Source organism: Antechinus flavipes, chromosome 6 (assembly GCF_016432865.1).
Source record: "Antechinus flavipes isolate AdamAnt ecotype Samford, QLD, Australia chromosome 6, AdamAnt_v2, whole genome shotgun sequence".
NCBI classification, from domain to species: Eukaryota; Metazoa; Chordata; class Mammalia; order Dasyuromorphia; family Dasyuridae; genus Antechinus; species Antechinus flavipes.
The window spans coordinates 103,025,297-103,047,776 of record NC_067403.1 but is presented as its reverse complement, the minus strand read 5'-3'; positions in this window follow the sequence as shown (position 1 = coordinate 103,047,776).

Sequence of the window (22,480 nt, the reverse complement as noted above, 5' to 3'; positions counted from 1 at the left end):
TACTGATTCTTTACTGTTCCAAATTTCTTTTTTGCATGCCATATCTTCCAAAATGGGTCTTAAGTTCCTGGTAAGACATGACTAGAAACAGAAATGGAAGAAGGGCAAAAGAAGAAACAAATTAGTGCTAATTTAAATATATCTTCATATATAAATATATACAAACAATTTCAAAGGACAGAGAATGATAAAAAAAAAACCTGAAAGGGTTAAGAAAAGGTTTAGATCAGAGGATCTAAAATCAAATTTGGATTCAGACACTAGTGTTGCGACCATAGGCAAGTCACTTAACTTGATTACCAGAAAAATAAAAAAAAAAAGAAAGAAAAATTTTGAGTTTCAAATTCTTTTCCTCTCTGTCCTCTCTCTTCCTTGAGAAGGCAAATATTTTTACATAGAATATGCATGTGAAGTCATGTAAAACATTTCCATATTAGCCATCTTGTAAAAGAAAACATGGCCCAAAATAAAATTTCAATAAAAATAAAGTACACATATATATATAATATATATGCACATGTGTATGTATGCATATGTGTGAGTATACATATGTTTATATGTATATATGTATATGCAGATAGATAAATAGATATAGACATGCTTAAATCTAATTCAGACTCCATTAATGTTTTCTCTGTGGGTGAATAACATTTTTCATTGCAAGTTATTCATAATTCTTTTATTAGCTAAGTAATTTACAACTGGTCATCTTTAAAACCTTGCTACTACTATTTGCAATGGTCTTCTGTTTCTGCACACTTTACCTTGCATTACTTCATATAAGTCTTTCAGAGATGTTTTTTTCTGAAATCATTCTGCTTGTCATTTCTCATAGAACAATAATATTACATCACAATTATGTACCACAACTTGTTTATACATTTATCCATTCACCAATTGATGGGTATCCCTTCTTTGCCAATTCAAAAAAAAATGATTATAAACATTTTTGTACGTATAGGTCATTTTCTTTTTCCCTTATTTTTAAATTTCTTTAGGATACAAACTAGTAGTGGTGTTTGCTGGTGACCATTGTTCCAAATTGCTCTCTAGAATAGTTGGTACCTGTCTTATTTTGAAAAAAAATCTAGGAAGGTGATCAAGGAATGAATTCCAGAGGTTGGCATGAGAATGGGGCTGAGGGTAAATTGTACTTTTGAAAAGACAGAAGTAGGAGATGAACATATTATATGTATATGAGATTGCTGGTCATTTGCCTTGGGGTTACAAAAAAAAACAATAAAAAGAAATAAGACTATTTTTATAGTTAAGAGCCAGACTGTGAAGGGCTATGCCACACTAAAGACTTTATTCTCGAATAATAGGACAATAGAAAGTCATTAAAGGCCTTTAAGCATATGTTCCTGTGGGGGAGATAGGAAGTCACAAAATCAAACTGCACTACTATAATTTCAATTTGGCAGGCATATGAAGAATGGATAAAGGAGAATAAACTAGAGATGCAATTAGAAGACTAATGAAATAAACCTCAGACCTGAACTACTATTGGAACATAGAGAACTTGAATATCGAATACAGTGAAATAAAGTTAGAAAGGTGGATTAGGGACAGATTATGGAGGCCCAGGGATTCTTAAACTTTTTCCACTCATGTTCTCTTTTCACCTCAGAGTTTTTTTTTTTAATAACCCTGTGTATATAAATATATAACACAGGTATGTAAATCAAACATTTACTCATAATAAATCACAATTCCACAACTTCTACATTCAGATACATGACTCAAAGTTTAAAAAGCTTTGCTTTAGACAACTTGAAGGGTTAGGTTTATCTTTATGATTCAGAAGTTTATCCTGCAATATCTACAGTAATAATAATAATAATAATAATAATAAGCCACAAACAAACCTTTTTCTACTATAAGTAATGAATCTCCTATTTTCACTAGTTAGTTTCAAAGAAATAATGATAACTATCACCAAAAAAACAAATATACTCTATGCTGTGTTAATAGCTACAGACTAGACTATCTAAAAAAAGATACAGTTTCTTAAATTTGAGTTTTATTTTCTTTTCACTTTTTCCACATGCTTTATCTTACAAAATAGCTCCACAAGAAAAAGGAAGATTCACAGAATTGAGAGAACCAAATATCAGAACACTAGTTAGCATGTGATGTCACATTATCATTTCAAAGCTGTATCTATTTCAAGCTTTCCTTTTTATAGTCACTTCATTAATATTCTAACAGGTAACTGGAGAATTTTAATAAAGTAAGACATCTTCATTTCAGATACCCTTTTTGGTACATGTGCAGAGAGAGCAGACACCATTTCAGATACCACAAATTTGGCATTTACACATAGTTTCGTTTTCTCAAAAACACATTTTATTTTTAAATGGCTTATATTTTTCAGTACCGTGGAAAGAAAAGCATTGCTTTCTACTTTATTCTGAATTAGTAAGCAATTTCATATTCCTCAATGATAATCTATCAGCTGTTGTTCATTAAGAAAAGTGAGAAGCGTTCATTTAAGCTATATTTGAATACTTATTTATAACTTCAGCAATGTAGCCAACATTTGACACCAATTTACTTCATATCTATTGTTCTCAAATGTATATATCATCAAGAAGTAGGCATAAAAAGTATAGTTATATATACTATATATATAATAATATATAATATAGAGTTTTTTCCTTCAAAGTCTATTTGAGTTGTCACTTTCTTGGTGGAAGGAACAGTTGATCTCTTCTTCCTCAAATTCTCTTGCAACAATTAATATTTTTATAAATTAATTTGTAGCACTAAATCTATTCAGTTTCTATTCTGTATCCAAAAAATGTAGATACAGAACATATTCCATGTTCAGTATAGTAGACCATAAACACTCTGAAGGATGGGGATAGATAGATAGAGAGATAATTCCAAGTGCTTACTGTGGGCCAAGGATGATAATAAAAGCCAGGGACACAAACTCAAGCACAAGGAATAATAGCTCTGCCATCAAGGAATGTACATTCTGAAGTGGAAAGATAAAACCCTAAATTGAAGTTGAAAAGCAGATAAAGAAGGGAGAGGTGCCTGTCAGTGCAAGGTACAAAAAATAGTTTGGAGAGTCAAGATCGCAGCCAGGATAGAGATGCACATGTTTGGCATGAATATTTATTTATCTTAAGCCTGTACAATCGTTTTAAACATTTTTTTTCTATGTTTCTGATGTTGCACAAGAAAAATCAGACCAAAAAGGGGGGAAAACACAAGAAAGAAAAAAGAAATAAGAATGGTGAAAATACTATACTTGGATTCACATTCACTCTCCAGAATTATCCCTCTGGATGTGAATGTTATTTTGCTTCTCAAATTTATTGAACATATCTTGGATCACTGCATTGCTGAGAAGAACTGTCTATTTGATGATCAAATAATCTTGTTGTTACTGTATACAATGTTCTCCTGGTTTTGTTCACTTTACTGAAAATCAATTCATGTAAGTCTTTCAGGATTTTCTGTAATCACCCTGCTCATCATTGCTTATAGAACAATAATATTCTATTATATTCATATACCATAACTCTTTCAACCACTCCCCAACTGAAGGACAGTCACTAAATGTCCAGTTCTTGATACCACAAAAAGAGCTGCTGCAAGCATTATTCACACATAGATCTCTTTGGGATACAGATTCAGTGGTGAGACTACTGGCTCCAAAAATATACACAGTTTTATAGCCCTTTGGGCATAATTCCAAATTGCTTTCCAGAATGATTGTATCATTTTACAACTCTACCAACAAGGCATTGATGTTCCAGGGATGTTCCCACATCCCCTCCAACATTTATCATTATCTTTTCCTGTCATCATAGCCAATCTGAATGGTCCTTCAGAGTTGTCTTAATTTGCATTTCTTTAATCAATCATGATTCAGAACATTTTTTATATGATTATAGATGGCTTTAATTTCTTCAAATGAAAAATTTCTGCTCATATTCTTTGACCATTTATCAATTGAGAAATGACTTGTATTCGCATAAACTTGACTTAATTCCCCATATATTTTAGAAATCAGGCCTTTATCAAAAACACTGGCTGTAGAAAAACAATAGATTACCAGTCTTCTGCTTCACTTCTAATCTTGATTGCATTGATTTTGCTTCTGCAAAACCTTTTTAATTTGAAGTACTCAAAACTATCCTTTATGTCTAAATCATGAACCCATTTCAAACTTATCTTGGTATAAGGTGTGAGATGTTGGTCAGTGTAATGGGCTGAGGCTTGAGTTGATGCACTGAGGTCCCAAGCACATGAGGCTAAATAGTAATTGGTCCATACTCTATTAATATATAAGCTTGGAGAAAGAATGGCCCCCACCCACTCTTTGTGCAAGTCCTGATGTGTTGTATAGAAAATGACGATTTTGGTGGGTGGAGGCAGGGGAGTGGAAAAGGAAGGGGAGGGGAGATTTTTGGGATTGCCTTTGCCACGATTGGCTCGGCTCACGTCTCTCTCTGTTAGCTGGCTTGCTGTCGCAACTGCCTATATTTGCTATTGCAATCTTTCTTGCCTATATTTGCTATCGCAATCTTTATTCACCTCTTCACTTCAATAAATATTGAAGATTTTTCCCTTAACCTGAATTCCTGACTCCGGCTGACTTTAAATACGCGGTCATTACAGGTCAGTGCCTAGTTTCTGCCATATTATTTTCCAATTTCATGGATACTTATTTAAATGAATGTCTCCTGGAAGAATTCACCCATCTAAAGAGGCTACAGGAAAGGTTGGGGTGAGAGTAGCTCTAGTGTGAAAAGAATGATATGACATGTAGAAAAAAAGAGTCTCAAGGTTCAGAAACTGAGTGGAGTTAAAGATTAGAGTACTTTGTTGCTTTCCTTTTTTTTTTTTTCCTCTTCTTCCCTTCTTTTTTATCTTTGTTCCTCTTTCTCCCTCCCTCCTTTTCTGCTTCCCTTTCTTCCTTCCTTCCTTCTTTCCTTCCTTCCTTCCTTCTTCCCTTCTTCCCTTTCTTTCTTTTTCCTTCCTTCTTTCCTCTTCCTTCCTCCCTTTCTTCCTTTTTTCTTCCTTCCTTTCTTTCTAAAAAGAGATGCATTAAAATAATAGCACAAAATTCAAAAAATACAAAATACAAAAATTATATTTTATTGTCCTACCAGGGAAGAAGAATTACTATGCTTTTCATTCATTCCTTCTTTTGTTTGTTGTCAGTATATTTTTATCCAATTCAAAATTTTGTAATGCTATGTCAGAGTTTTGCAGTCACTTGATTTGATTTTGAAGTTTGAACACTGATGTTCATAACCAGAAACTGACAAAAATGTTTCCTCTTTGATTAAATGCATTAAATATTAGTTTGATGCTATAACTTCAATTTCTGATTCTTATAAAAATGTCATACTTATGTCTTCATCCTGATTTTAAAGTAAATGATGCCTAGTTTTTCTAAAGTGTGCAAAACTATATATAAAGCCATATATCTTTAGATAAAACATAAAATGAGAAACAGAAGATATGAAACTCTATATGTATCAACAGAATCAAAATTCTTTTACTTCTTTTGCTCGTATTTTATTAACTCTTAAGGTAAAGCAATGATAGTTGCTCAATTTTAGGTCTTAATTATAAATACAAATAAAAGAAAATATAAAATTACAATACAAACTTTTGACATTGAATTCCCTGGGAATGAGAGTACAGACATGACCTAAAGTGTGTGTGTGTGTGTGTGTGTGTGTGTGTATGCGCATGTGTGTGAATAAAGACTTTAGGTAGTTGATTCCATAGGCAAAAGTTCAGAGAATTTCCATTTGAATAAATTTATAAATAATGTATTCTAAGTGCCTTCTATATTGAATTCATTTTCCTATATCCATGGAGTTCATATATGTCTCAGAGGTAATGTCCATTAATAGATGGACAGATAATTTCAAATTGATAGATTGTGCCTATTTTCAAACTAATAGTTTACCAGCATTTCAAAATGGGTACTTGAGAAACAAGATAATTACTTTTAACTCCTGGAATTTCTGCCAGACTTACTTTTGTACTCCAAGAGTTTGCAATTTTCTGAGTTTGGTACTTCATTACTCGAAATCACAAATCTCATATGAATCAGATAGGATTCTTTAAGAGCTGTTTAGTCCATAAATGCATCACTCTACCAGCAACCTAGTAATAGAACTCAGTAAATTTATATTGACTAGTTCTTGAGTAACAGATCTTTGGTCTATCATTGGGTGCATACCTAAAATCTTTCTAACTTTAGGACTCCTGGGCAGATATTGGTGTTCTTTCACTTCTCTGCAGTATTCAGTTAGACTTTTAAGACACAAGGAAAACTTGATGTAGCATATAAGCCACAGGACTAATAGTGGTATTATATTTGGTGCTTTTTATGAGTTGCTTAGTTATGATAATGACTGTTAAACAAACTATTAAGTTGTGAGTAGGTTTGATGATTCTATATCAGTTTCCAAGGAATGGTTTTTGAGGACTTTTAATTTGCAAACCTTAAATTATGAAACAATGGAAAAATTATATATTTTTCTTTTCTGTGTTAAAGCTTCTCATTCTTGGTTAGAATACATTACCCAATTGATGGCTCTTAGCCAGAATATTTAATAGCATATTTACCTCAGATGACGAATCACTAATGTTGAGTTCAACATTGAGTTAAGAATTTTATCATGTGATTCATTCACAAATCTAAAATAAAATTAGAAGTCGTTAGAAATGCATATTTGGCAAGGAAATAAATACACAGCTGTGATAGCAAAAAAATTATTTGAATTGTGTCTTGTGTGTATATATATGAATACATCTATACATATACACAATTACATACATATATGTTTATAGATATTTATATTTATATATACACACACCTCCACAGATTAACTACCTTGAAAAGCACTTCAGATTGGCTAAAAAAATATTTATCACATGCCCATCAATTGGATAATGACTAAATAAATTGTGGTATACGGATATTATGGAATATTATTGTTCTGTAAGAAATGACCAACAGGATGATTTCAGAAAAGCCTGGAGAGACTCACATGAACTGATGCTGAGTGAAATGAGCAGGACCAGGAGGTCATTATATACTTCAACAACAATACTGTATGATCATCAGTTCTGATAGACGTGGCCATCTTCAGCAATGAGATGAACCAAATCAGTTCTAATAGAGCAGTAATGAATTGAACCAGCTATACCCAGTGAAAGAACTCTGGGAAATGACTATGAACCACTACATGGAATTCCCAATCCCTCTATTTTTGTCTGCCTGCATTTTTGATTTCCTTCACAGGCTAATTGTACACTATTTCAAAGTCCAATTCTTTTTGTACAGCAAAATAACTGGACATGTATACTTATATTGTATTTAATTTATACTTTAACATATTTAACATGTATCAGTCAACCTGCCATCTGGGGGAGGTGGTGGGGAAAAGGAGGGGAAAAATGGGAACAAAAGGTTTGGCAATTGTCAGTGCTGTAAAATACCCATACATATAACTTGTAAATAAAAGCTATAATAAAAAATTATTTATCACAGAATTTAACTGGAATTCCTGTTATAATACAGTATGATATCAGTGAATTCTTTAAGTGTAATTGAAAAAATACTATTGAAATTTTTAAAAATTAAATTTAAAAAAATAACTGTAACACATCAAAGTCTTGGTGGTACAGTCTCTTAGGCTTACTATGGTGTTATGTATTATGTATTATATATTACAATAATCATCAGAGAAATTCTAACAATAAATGTGAATGAGATGTGGGAAAACTGGCACACTAATGCACGGTTGGTAGAACTGTGAACCAATCCAATTATTACAAAGAGTGATCCTTTAATCCAACAATGTCCCTTGTAGGTCTGTATTCCATCCTCCTCCCCGAAAAAGGGTTGGTTAAAATCTATTTGTACAAAAATATTTATAATAGCTTTTTCTGTATTAGGAAATTGAGGGGATGCCCATCAATTGGGGAAAGGCTGAAGGGGAATAGTGTATGACTCTAGTGAAATATTATCAAGCTATTAGAAATGTAAGGAAGATGATTTCAGAAAAAAAACCTGGAAAAACTTACATGAAATGATACATAGTGAAGTGAGCAGAGCCAGAAGAAAATTGTACACAATAACTGCAATATTGTACTATGAACAATTGTGAATGGCTTATGTATTCACAGCAATACAATGATCCAAGACAATCCAAAAGAACTCATGATTTAAAAAAAAAATACTCACCTAGAGAAAGAACTGGTAGCAGTTCTTTTTGTTTTGGCAAAGAATTGGAAAATAAGTAGATGCCCATCAATTGAGGAATGGCTGAATAATTTATAGTATATGAAAGTAATAGAATATTATTTTTCTATAAAAAATGTTGGACAAGCTGATTTTAGAAAGACCTGGAAAGATCTACATGAACTGATATTGAGCAAAATAAGTAGAACCAAGAATACAGTGTACACAATAACAATAAGATTGTGCGATGATCAATTATGAAAGACTTGTTTCTTCTCAGCAGTTCAGTGATCCAAGGCAGTCTCATTAACGTTTTACAGAAAATGCTATCTGCATTCAGAAAGATAACAATGAAAAATGAAAGTAAATAAACACATGCCATGTTCATTTTTTTTAGTTTTCTTCTCTTGTTTTTTCTCATGATTTTTCCCTTGTGTGATTTTTCTCTCCCAACATCATTCATAAAGAAATGTGTATTAAAAATTAATGTACATATATAACTAGAAAAAAGAAAACAATAGTTTAAAAAGTTTACAAAAATGTTAAAATGTGTTTTACATATAAGTTGAAAAAAATAAAATATTAAATAATGAATAAGAAAAATGACCGTGTCTTTCCCAAGTTCTTTGTAAGGCAAAAGAGCAATACTTTCTTTAAGAGTCCACGTTGCTTTTAGGATCTAGTTTAGCTTTTTTAGCCCTCTTCCAGAATCCCTCCAGTTTGTTAATGTTCCTCTAAATATGAAGGCGAGGGAAGCTACCTAAAAAATAATGCTCCTTTTGTAGTATGATGAATTTATAGTAGAATGACGCTAATTGTCCTATAATATAGCCAAGGGATACTTTACTTAAATAAAGTTAAGGGCTATAGGAGAAATGATAGAAAGCAGGATCATTGGATCAGAGTGGTGAAAGCAAAAACAAACTTATCTTTGATACTGTTAAATTTTATACAACTTGAAACAGATGTAATTCTTGCTGTGTTATGTCTTGATAAGTTCATTCTCTGACCCTGCTACCTCAAGTTGCATTGTCTGATGAAAAAAAAAAACATATATGGAAATATAGGTTTCTTCTACATGATTCACCCTAGTTCGTGATAACTTGAGTGTTTTCAAAATAAGACTATAAAAAGATAAGAAATTGAAAGTGCTTTGCTAACTAACCTTAACAGGATATATCACTTTAAGCTACTGAATTCATTATGCTTTTTGTTTCTGTTACTTTCCACATGAATTTTGGTGTTATTAGAATAGACATAGCCTTATATCCTTAACTGGATCCTTCATACATCAGACTATTTATATCACCATCTATCCCTGTGAATGCACAGTGACCTACTTTACATGTGATTATTCTCTTTTCAAAAAGCTTTCCATTATAGCATTATTTTTATGAATTATTTCCAATTATTTTCTCCTTTCAGCTTAAGCACAGATAAAATTCAAATTAAGACCACTGTATTTTCATCACCCAATAAGACAATTTTGACCTTGTTGGACAGAGACATCTTCTTGCTAGAAATCTATAACTCTTTGGCAGCCCACGTCTCCCTAGACATTGTTAATTCTTAGAGTCCTTTATCACCAACATATGCATGTACAATGGAAAATTAAATGAAGAATAAGTCTCTTTCTGATGAATTTCCAATTCTTTTTTCTCCCTTTCTGAAAACCTTTCAACCCATTCCCAAGGTAATTCTTTTGCTAAATTAAAATTTCATCTGGAAAAGTATTTTTCAAACTTTTTTGGTTTGAGAGTGAACTTGCCAAGGCCTCTAAGAATCTAAGCATGAAATCTAAGCTCTAAAGAGCTTCCTTGAAAAGAATTGCCTGAATCTCTCATTTTATCTACACAAACACTGGTCTAAAATTCTTTTGCACATCTCCTAATCTCAATCATTTCACATATACATATATACACATACATAAGTTCACATGGAGAAGTCATCATATTTTCAATAACCTATGTATAAAACACAACTCTACCTTCCAACATTTTTACCCAAATTTTTCAAAAGTTATTTAGTGAAACCAATAAATTAGAAATACTAATTTTACCTAGAAGAGGTACTCTCTAAATACTTGGGGCAGGGGGAAGAAATTGTTTAGGAAAACTTGAATATTTTACCTTTAAAAATTATTGCTTCCTAACACTTTCAGGAACTATCAAACTTTTAAAGTCATTTATACTCTCCCACATTCCTATCTTTGTAGTCTTAAATTTATTAATTTTTTTCCTTGTCTCTACTCCCTAATTTCCCCACTGTCCTTCAAGTATCAGCTAAAATCATACTATTTACAAGAACTATTGCCAATGCTACTTCATTTTAATACATTCCCTTTGAGATTATTTCTAATTTATAATTGTATACATTTTGCTTGTATTTAGTTACTTGCACTCTGTCTCCCACATTCAACTGTGAACACCTTGATTGAGGGATTGGATTTTGTCTTTCTTTTTACTCCCAGAGCTTAGCACAGTGCCTGTATCCACATGACTAGAAATATTCAGAGCTACTGATTTATAGCCATTCAAATTGCTTTTTCTCCCCCTTTTAACTACCCTTCTACTGAACCTACCTGAGATCAATGAACAGGAGAAAACATCAACCATAAGAGAGTAAAACAGACTAGAAACAAATATACAATAAATGTCATAATTATTTTTTTGTTTATTCTGTACTTCACATCACTTAAAATTAATTTTTATGGCAGCATGCAACAATGGATGCAGAAAAATAGTTTATACAGAATCCCCTTATATAGAGAATTTATATTTGATCACCCAGTTTTTTCTTATAACCAGACAGCTAAAAAATATGATGAAAGAGACAATTATCACTTCACCTCATTCAGCTCTTTGAAAGCTGTCAATTCCTGGCTTTCTTGAGAAACAAATAAACAAAAATATATATTAAGAAATCATAACAAAGTTAAAGCTTCTTATATTTTACTGTGATGTGTTTTACAATAAATATACAGAAATTAAATAAGCAACATCTGTGCTGATATTTGAAGTAGCCTGTTCGTAGTCAGCCAGAAATTACTGCATTATCACATAGTCAAAACTTAAAAAAATACTGAGTAGCAAAAGCTTTAGAATTTCTGAAAAGTTAAGCTATTTTATAGGTGATGCAAAGAATCTATGCAAATTACTATTTTCATATAGCTTTTGTTTTCAAATTTAAAGAATTACTGATCTGATTTTTTTTTTATTCAAAGTTTCAGATTTTCTTACCCTATTCCATATCCTCTCATGTCTGCGGAGAATGCAAAAATATATTTGTACATATGAAATGATGCAAAGCAAATGATAAAAAAGCAAAAATGAAGAAAACAAAAAAGAAGGAAAGGAAGAAATGAAGGAAGAAAAATATACTTCAATTTGCTCTCAGAATTTATTAGTTTTATCTAGAAGTGAATTGCATTTTTTAAAAATCATGAATCCTTTTGTCTTGGATCATTGTATTTCTCAAAGTAGCCAAATCTTAAAATGTGTACTATGTATACAAAAATCTCTGCATTCTTTTCATTTCACTTCCCATCAGTTCAAATAGGTCTTGCCATGGTTAATTTTTTTCTTTTTCTGTAACTATACCCATTACCATTTCCTATACCACAGCAGTATTCCATCACATTCATATGCTACAACTTGTTCAGCTATTTTCCAGATGCTGCACATCCTCTTGATTTTCAGTTCTTTCTTACCATAAAAAACACTTGCTATAAATATTTTATATGCATATTTTCTTTCCTTTTTGTTTGATCTTTGGGGGATATAGATAAAGTAGTGTTAATATTGGATAAAAAAGTATGTCTTATATTCCTTTGGTCACAGTTTCAGATTGTTCTCCAGATTGGTTGGACGAGTTCCCTACTCCACCAATAATTCATTTATATATGAATATATATATATATATATATTCATATATAAATGAATATATTTATATATTTATATTCCCTCATCCCCTCCAGTCTTTATCATTTTTGACAGGCATGAGTGGTACTTCAGAGGTGTCTTAATTTGCATTTCTTTTATCAGTAGTGATTTAAAGCATTTTTCATATAATTATAGATAACTTTGATTTCTTCTTCTGAAAATTGCCTTTTTATAAAAAAAATTGCTAAAATTATACATATATGTATGTGTGTATATATACACATACATATATGTATAATTTAGCAAGTTTTTTTTTCCCTTCTTTTTCTTAATATTCTGTATCTCCTCAAAAGTCTGTTTTATTTTTGACAGCTGCTAAGTGTTTTTATATATTGTAATAAAAATGAAGTTCAAGTATTACCCATCACACCACTCTTCCCCCCTTTACTATAGCATCTCTTCCTTGCATATATCTTCTATGTGAGTAATTTTCCCCATTCTTTCTTTCACCTCTAGGGTTTTCTTTTCTTTTTAGTTTTTGGGGAGAAGGCAGGAGTCTGTGGAATTATCCAAACATAATGGATCCACAGAATACTCTCTGTATATGTAACTCCTTCAAACTAGCCCCTTAATGATAAAGTTCTCAGGAGTTACATGCATCATCTTCTCATATAGGAATGTAAATAGGTTAAATTTATTGTGTTCCTTAATGATTGCTTCTTTTTACTTTTTTAAAAACCTTATACTTCCCTTAATAATTGTGTTTGAATATCAAAAATTTTTTTATTCAGTTTTGGTCTTTTCTTCAGGAATTCTTGAAAGTCCTCAATTTCATTAAATATACATTTTTTCTTTGAAAAATTATAATCATTTTTTCTGGGTATGTTATTTTTGGTTGTAATCCTATTTCCTTTGCCTTCTGGAATATCCAATTTTAAGCTTTTTTAGTCCTTTAATATGGAATCTATTAAATTATGTGTATTACTGACTTTGGTTTCATGAATTGCAATATTTTGTCCTTGTTCTGGGAGCTAAGAAATTTGACTATGATATTCATAAGAATTTTCATTTCAATATCTTTTTGATAAGATGATTAGTGGATTCTTTTCATTCCTATTTTACCCTCTGCATATGATATATAATTTTTATTCTTTTGACAATGTATATTTTTCTTATAATCTCATGAAATTATTTGATTTTACTTTCAAAATTCTAATTTTTAAGGAATGACTTTAATCAGGGAGCTTTTGTACTTATTTTTCCATTTGTCCAATTCTCCTTTTTAAGGATTTCTTTTCTTCATTCAATTTTCAAACTTCCATATGGCCTATTTTGTTTGTAAAGTATTTTCTTCAGTGAATTTCTGTGTCCCTTTTACAAGTTATCTAATGGTAGTCATCTCTAGGGCAGGAGGAAGGAGAAGGAAGAAGGAAGAAAAACCAAGGTTAAAAAAAAAAAAAAAGAAATTTATGTGATGATTTAATTGTGTATTCAAAAGGAATAGCAAGTTTTACATAGTAGTTTTTCAGTTTCATGTGCAATCATCTTTTTATTGTAATATATTAGGAAATACTTATTTTATTCCATAAATTTAAAAAATAAGAAAAAGAAAATGAATGTTATGTTATTAGTCTTCCTTCAGTACTTCAAGGTTGTATGACTTAATTAATCTAGGTCCTTTTTCTGCTGATGCAGAATGCCTCTCTATACCTTAGTTGGTAAAACTTTATGTAGAATTTGTTGGTATATTAGAAATGAAGCAACCTAAGCATCTCACTAAATACATATATAAATTTGAGGCCTAGAAATATTAAGTAACTTAAGTTCAGAGACACAATTAATATGAACCTCCTTCATGACTCCAAATTAGCATGATTTTCCTCTGTGGGTTAATGTTAATATTATTGTTATCATCAATAATAACAACTACATGATCAGGAAGCAAGTCTTAAATAATTAATCTGGGCCCTCTTTCCTACTGATAAGAGATCCAGTGGAAACACTCGCATTGTTTGAAAAATTCACTGGCAGAATCTCTGGGCCTACCCCTCTCCTGATAAGTCCTAAGAGGGAATAAAATGCCCAGTTTCAAATATACAGGGGTTCTCTCCCCTACGCCAATGATATATGGGGAGACAACACTTTATGATTTGATATGTATGAGTGTTGCCTGTCCTCCTACCTAGACAACAACTCCCATTTGTTGTTCAAATTGTTGCTAATATAAGTGTGTGTGTTTGTGTGTGTGTGTCTATGTGTATGTGTGTGCATGTGTGTATATCAGGTTGTTCTTTGCATTGGCCTGCCTACTTACTCCCACCCCTAAAATTTACTTCTCCTGCAAAGCTAATAAACCATTGTGATGGTCAATTTTATAGTTTTCTTTCCCTTCAGAATCCTAGCTCATTGAGGACAGAGTCAAGATGGTGAAGGGTACACAAGTCTTTATCTGAGCTCCTCCTGGCATCCCTCAGATAAATAACAGATCAAGCCTCTGAATTGGTTTTTGGAGTGACAGAACTCACAAATATGTGGAGTGTAAAAAATTTCCAGAATATATTTTGGAAGAACTTCAGAAAAGATCTGTTGCAGTCAGGTCTGGGGGGCAGAGGTACACAAGTGCAGGGAGCCAAGATAGTGTGTTTACCAAAGCTCTTAGCCAAAATACAGCTGTACTGGCTACTCTGTCCTAGTTACAAGCCAGTGGATTAGCAGATTAGGTGTGATGTATCCAGTGCAAATACAAAAGACAAATAGTGAGCCTCTGACCCTGAGAATAACATGGAATTGGGCCACTCCCACCATGTACCAGAAGTAGTCAGCACTGATCTGAGGCAGCCTAAAGCTGCTGTCATCTATAGAGGAAACTTGAGACAATCTTGCCTTTGCCCTAAAGGCAGACCTTGACCTTTAAAAAAATGAGCAAAAAAGCCAAAAGGGCTTTGGCCATAAATAGCTTTTATGAAGAAAGAGAAGAACAGACTTCAAATTCTACAGATCCTAAAGGCAAATCATCTCCAGATAAAACTCAAAGGGTGATATAAATTGGTCCCCATATCACAAGGCTCTCTTTGGAGAATTCAAAAATGTTTTTTTTTTTTTTTCCCCTGAAACAATTGGGGTTAAGTGACTTGTCCAGGATCACACAGTCAGAAGTTTTTAGTGATTGAGGTCTGATTTGAACAAAGGTCATTCTGACTTCAGGGTTGCTGCTCTATCTGCTATACCACATGCTGCTTCCAAAAAGGATTTTAAAAGAAAGAAAAAAAAATGGGGAAAAGGAAATGAGAACTTTGCAAGAGAGTTTGGAGAAGGAAAAACAGAAATAATCTGAAGAAAACAACTTAAAAATAGATTTAGTGGAATAAAAAAAGCATATAACTCCTTACAAAATAGATTTGATAAAATGAAAAAAGAAAACAACTTCTTGAAAAACAGAATTTATGAAATGGAAAAAAAAATCCAATGAACAAAACACCTCATTTAAAAGTTCAACTGACCAAATGCAAAAGAAGATGAAAAAGCTAATTGAAGAAAATAATTCATTAAAAGTAAGGATTGAAAAAAATTAAGTGAATGACTCAATAAGACTTAAAGAATCAGCCAAACAAACTCCCTCCCAACCCCCCCCCCCAAAAAAAAGAAAAAAATAGAAGAAAATGTAAAATACCATATTGGAAAAACAACTGACCTGAAAATTAGGTCTAGGAAAGACGAGGTAAGAATTATTGGATTTCCTGAAAACCATGATGAAAAAAAATCTTGCCTCATCTTTCAGGAAATCATCAAGGAAAATTGTTCTGATAACTTGGAACCAGAGAATAAAATATTCACTATAAGAATTCACCTATTACTTCCTGAAAGAGACCCCAAAATAAAAACTCCAGCAGAATAATCAGATCAAGGAGAAAATATTGCAAGGAACCAGAAAGAAATAATTTAAATATCGAGGAGCCAGAATCAGGATTACCCAGTACTTAGCAACTTCCACTTTAAAGAAACAAAGGCACTGGAATCTGATACTCAGAAAGGCAAAGGAACTTAGATTGTAGCCAAGAACTACCTGGGAAAATAAAGCATTATTTTTCAGGGAAAAAAAACATGGTCATTGAATGAGACAGATGAATTTCATTCATTTCTGATCAAAAGTTGAGAACTGAAGAGAAAATTTGATCTTCCAATACAGAACTCAATAGAAGCATAAAAATGTAAAAAGGAAAGGAAAAAATAACTTTCTTTTAAAAGTTAAAAAGCTTATATCACTATATAGGAAGATGATATGTTTATCTGTTGAGATCTGTGTCTGTGTTTTGGGTATACTTAAAGGGTGCAAGTATAATTTGATTATATTGTGCTGATATGAAAAAAGGAGAAAACTGAATGGAGACAGAAAGTAATATACTTTTTTTTCTCAGCACTACATGGAGCCTATACAAAAATTGACCAAGTATTAGGGCATAAACCTCAAAATCAAATGCAGAAAGGTAGAAATAGTAAATGTATTTTTTTCAGATCATGATGCTATAAAAATTACATCTAATAAAAGGCCAGGAGAATATAGATCAAAAATTCATTGGAAAATAAATAATCTAATCCTAAAGAATGAGTGGCTAAAACAACAAATCATAGACACAACTGATAATTTCATCCAAGAAATTTAATGGATGCTAATAACAAAACATTTCTTAGAAGAAGTTTTATATCTCTAGTTGCTTTTTTGCATAAAATAGAGAACCAAGAAGATCAATGAATCAGGCATTGCAACTGAAAAAATTAAAAAAGAACTAATTAAAACCCCCCAAATAAATACCAAATTTCAAATTCTGAAAATAAAATAGGAGATTGATAAAATTAGAAGTAAGAAAACTATTGAATTAATAAGCAAAAGTGAGTGTTTTGTGAAAAAAACAAGAAAATTGATAACCCTTTAGTTAATGTGATTAGAAAAAGGAAGGAAAATCAAATTGTTAGTTTCAAAGCTGAAAAGGGCAAATTTTTCACCAATAAAGAGGAAATTTGAGGAATAATTAAGAGTTTTTTGCCCAACTATATGGCAATAAATCTGATTATTATTTAAGTGAAATGGAGGAATACTATACAAAAATACAGATTGCCCAAATTAAGAAGAAATAAATTGTTTAATTAGTCCCATTTTAGAAAAGGAAACAGAACAAGCTATTAATCAACTCCCTAAGAAAAAAATCTCCAGGGCCAGATGGATTTACATGTAAATTCTACCAAACATTTAAAGAACAATTAATACCAATACTATTCAAACTACTTGGAAAAATAGGGAAAGAAGGATCCTACTGAATTCTTTTTAGGACACAGATATTGTGTTGATACCTAAAGGGTAAAAACAGAGAAAGAAAATTACAGAACAATTCCTCTAATGAATATTGATGTAAAATCTTAAATAAAATGTTAGCAAACATATTACTCCAACTTGTCGCTAGAATAATACACCATGATCAACTGGTATTTAAACCAGAAATGCAGGCCTTGTTCAATATTAGGAAAACTATTAGCATAGTTGATTATATCAATAACCAAACTAACAAAAATTGTATGACTATCTCAATAGATGCAGACAAAACATTTAACAAAATCCAACACCCATTCCTATTTAAAACATTAGAAAGTATAGAATAAATAGAATTTTCCTTAAAATTATCAGTAGTGACTATTGAAATTATTAGTGAACATCGTACATAACAGGGATAAACTGGAACCATTCCCAATACCATCAAGGGTGAAACATATTTGCCCACTGTCATCATTACTATTCAATAGTATATTAGAAATGCTAGGTTTGATAATAAGAGAACAAAAAGAGATTAAAGGAATTAGTGTAGGTAATGAGGAAACCAAATTATTATTCTTTGCAGATGATATGATAGTATTTTTAGAGAACTCCAGAGCATCAACTAAAAAACTACTAGAAACCATTCAAAACTTTAGCAAAGTTTCAGGATATAAAATAAATCCACAGAAATCATCAATGGATTTTTTTTAATATATTACCAATAAATTCCATCAGCAAGAGATGCAAAGAGAAATTACCTTTAAAATAACTATATATAGATAATATAAAATATTTGAGAATCTACCTGCCAAGGCAAAATCAGAAACTATATGAGTACAATTACAAAACTTTCCACACAAATAAAGTCAGATCTAACCAACTGGAAAAGATCAAGTGTTCATGGGTAGCTCAATCTAATAAAAATGATAATGCTACCTAAATTAATTAATTATTCAGTGCCATACCAATCAAACTCCTAAGAAATTCCTTTAGAATTACAAAATAATAATAATAATAATAACAAAATTCATCTGGAAGAACAAAAGGTCAAGAATGTCAAGGGACTTAATGAAAAAATGCAAATGAAGGTGCCCTAGCTATACCAGACCTAGAACTATATTATAAAGCAGTAGTCGATCAAAACCAATTTAGTACTCACCAAGAAACAGAGTAATCAATAAGTGGAATAGTTAGGTTCACAGGACAAAAGAGTCAATGACTATTATAATCTAGTGTTTGACAAATCCAAAGACCCCAGCTTTTGGGATAAGAACTCACTACTTGACCAAAATTGCTGAGAAAATTGGAAATTAGTATGGCAGAAACTAGGCATCGATCCACATTTAATACTGTATACCAAGATAAGGTAGAAATGGGTTCATGGTTTAGACATAAAGAGTGATATTATCAGCAAATTAGAAGAACAAAGGATTGTCTACCTCTCAGATCTGTGAAGAAGGAAGGAATTTGTGGCCAAAGAAGAATTGGAGTATGCTATTGAACACAAAATAGATAATTTTATTATATTAAGCTAAAAAGATTTGGTACACACAAAATCAATGCAGACAGGATTAGAAGGGAAGCAATAAAGTAAGAAAAAATTACATTCAAGGGTTCTGATAAAGGTCTCACTTCTGAATAGAGAACTGACTCAAATTTATAAGCATTCAAGTCATTCTCCAACTGATATAGTCAAAGCATATGAATAGGCAATTTTCAGATGAAGAAATTATAACCATTTGTAGTCATGTGAAATAGTCGTCTAAATCGCTATAGATCAGACAAATGAAAATTAAGACAATTCTGAACTACCACTACATACCTCTCAGATTGGCTAAGATGAAAGGTAAAAATCCAACCATTCTGGTGAGCAATTTGGAACTATGACCAAAGGGATATCAAACTGTGAATTCCCTTCGATTCAGCAGTGTTTCTACTAGGATTGTATCCTAAAGACATCATAAAGAAGGTAAAGGGACCCACATGTGCAAAAATGTTTATGGCAGCCCTTTTTGTAGTGGCAAGGAACTGGCAACTGAGTGGATGCCTATCTGTTGGAAAATGGCTGAATAAATGATGACATATAAATATTATGGAATATTATTTTTCTATAAGAAATGATCAGCAGGATGATTTCAGAGAGGCCTGGAGAGACTTATATAACCTGATGCTAAATGAAATGAGAAGAACCAGGAGATATATAGCTATATATGTATAGCTATACATGGCAACAGCAAAATTAAATGATGATCAATTTTGATGGATGTGGCTCTCTTCAATAATGAACTGATTATGGCCAGTTCCAATGGTTTTGTGATGAAAAGAGCCATCTACACCCAGAAAGAGGACTATGGGAGCTGAGTGTGGATCACAATATAGTATTTTAACTCTTTTTGATGTTGCTTGCATTTTGTTTTCTTTCACATTTTTTTCCTTTTTGATCTGATTTTTCTTGTGCAGCATGATATTTGTAGAAATATGTATAAAAGAATTGCATGTGCTTAACATATATTGAATTACTTGCCCTCCAGGAGAGAGAGTGGGAGGAAGGGAGGGGAAAATTTGCAAAACAAGATTTTGTAAAGGTGAATATTGAAAATTATCCATGTATATCTTTTGAAAATAAAAAGCTTTAATAAAAATGAGGATAAAAAAAGAATCCTAACCCAATAACTAGTTTAGTTAGCCCACTCTATGACAATAATAGTATCAATAATAATATAAAATCACCATGCTTTAATTAATAGCTTTTGGCTAGCCCCTCTGAACACAGATAAGCTGATCTTTAGTTACACTAGTACCTTCTGATACACTGATCATTAGCAGTTCTATACTTAGTGTTCAACCTTCAAAGCTTTCCTTTCATTGATTTAGCTTTTGAAAATCTAAGCTTAAAGGAAGAAATAAGTGAAGATTTACAACTTGTCAAGTGTTTTGTTCTTCTTCCAGTGCTTTGCTGATGACACAGTGATAAGAAAGGTAGCAAAGGAAAATAGTTTAAGACATGATACATTCACTACCCCAATAAGGGGGTTTGAGTTTGGTTTGGTTTGAGACTTTTGTCAAAAGTGCTTTAAATGAATTTTGTTATATTTGCATCTAGTCTTATAAAATAACTTTTGATATTTTGATTTGTATGTCACTAAATTTATAATTTAACTTATATAGTATTGCCATGTATCTCATATTACCAAGCCCCAGTCAAAAATTATGAACAAAGTGAATCTAACGTTACCAGATCTCACAGTACATTATAAATTAGCAAATGCCAAATCAATATGGTACTTATTTATTTTTTATTTTTTTATTATAGCTATGTATTGACAAAATATATGCATGGGTAATTTTTCAACATTAACCCTTGCAAACACTTCTGTTCCAAATTTTTCCCTCCTTCCCTCCATCCCCTTCCCTAGATGGCAGGTAGTCCTATACATGTTAAACATATTAAAGTATGTGTTAAATACAATATATGTGTACATATTTATACAGTTATCTTGTTACACAAGAAAGACAAAAATACAAGCATACAACAACAGAAAGAGTGCAAATGCTATGTTGTAGTCACACTCATTTCCCGGTGTTCTTTTCCTAGGTGTAGCTGGTTTTGTTCATCACTGATCAGTTGGAACTGAATTGGATCCTCTCATTGCCAAAGATAGATTTGATACTTATTTTTAAAAAAATAGGAAAAAAGCATGATTGATGGAACAGATTAGATAAATAGTATTTATTTTGTTGTAATGTGCATTTTTCTTATCAGTTAATTGGTACATGGGTAATGGTAGTTTACATTTTTTCTTTTGAAAATTCCCTGTTTCTGTCCTCTAAACTTTTGAGGAATAAATCTTTTTCTCCTATGTTTGTATCAATTTGCTATTTACCTTAGATATTGAGGCTTTAATGGAAAAATTGCTAATATTTTCCCTTACTAAATTGTTTTACTTCTTATTGTAATTGTACTGAAAATACTTGTATGAAAGCTTTTTAAATTTAATATAATCAAATTTAATTATCTTATTATAATTTGTTCATTTCTAACCCATGACTGATCAAGCACTCTCCCTCTGTTCATGATTGTGAATGGTATTTTCTTTCCATTTCTAAATTTTACATAACTTTTTATGCTTTTTCATTTATAAATTTTAGTTTTTATGGGAGATTTGGTATGGTTATGTTCTAAACCTAATATTTTTTATATTGGTTTTCCTCTTTTTGTTTTTAACAAGAAATCTTTTCTAATCCTATGCTGCTATATCTGATAACTTTTAGGTATTATTTAGATAAATAAATAAATTAGATAATTTTTTCCATCAATCATGCTTTTTTCTTATTTTTTGAAAAATCAGTAACAATAGATTTGATATTTACTACTTTATGATGTAGTTTGAGATCTAGGAACATTTTACCTTCATTCATAATCTTGTTAATATAAAATGAATGACAATACTACCTAAGTGAAATTATAAAGGGCTTGTATTACACCCACAAGATTGTAAATTGAGACCCTCATCTCTCAAAAAAAGAAAGGAAAAAATTAGTGAGCATTAGACAGTTTGTGGGAATATAGGCACACATGCATTACTGATAGAGCTGTGATTAATCTAATTGTTTGGAAAACAATGTGAGTCTATAATCAAAACAGCACAAAACTACATTAATTGTTAACTCAATAATATCATTGTAAGAATATTTTGTAAAAAGATAATATGAACAAAATACTTATAGCAGCACTTTTGTCATAGAAAATTATTGGGAAGAAAGTTGGTAGCCACAAATTTTGAAATGGTGAAACTTTTTATAATATATAAATGTGATATAGTATTCTATCACTCAATTAAATTGAGTAGCAATCAACTCAATTAAATTTAACAAGTGAATGAAATATAAATGCATAGCTGTGTAAATAATTTTGTGAAATGAGGAAATCATTTAGAATACTTACCTATTTGCCCAATACTGGAGATGAAAATAGAAAAGCAATACAATCTCTGATTTATTACTTTAAAAGTAATATTACTTATTTGAAATATGCATCTATCTAACCCAGATCTATAGATTAAT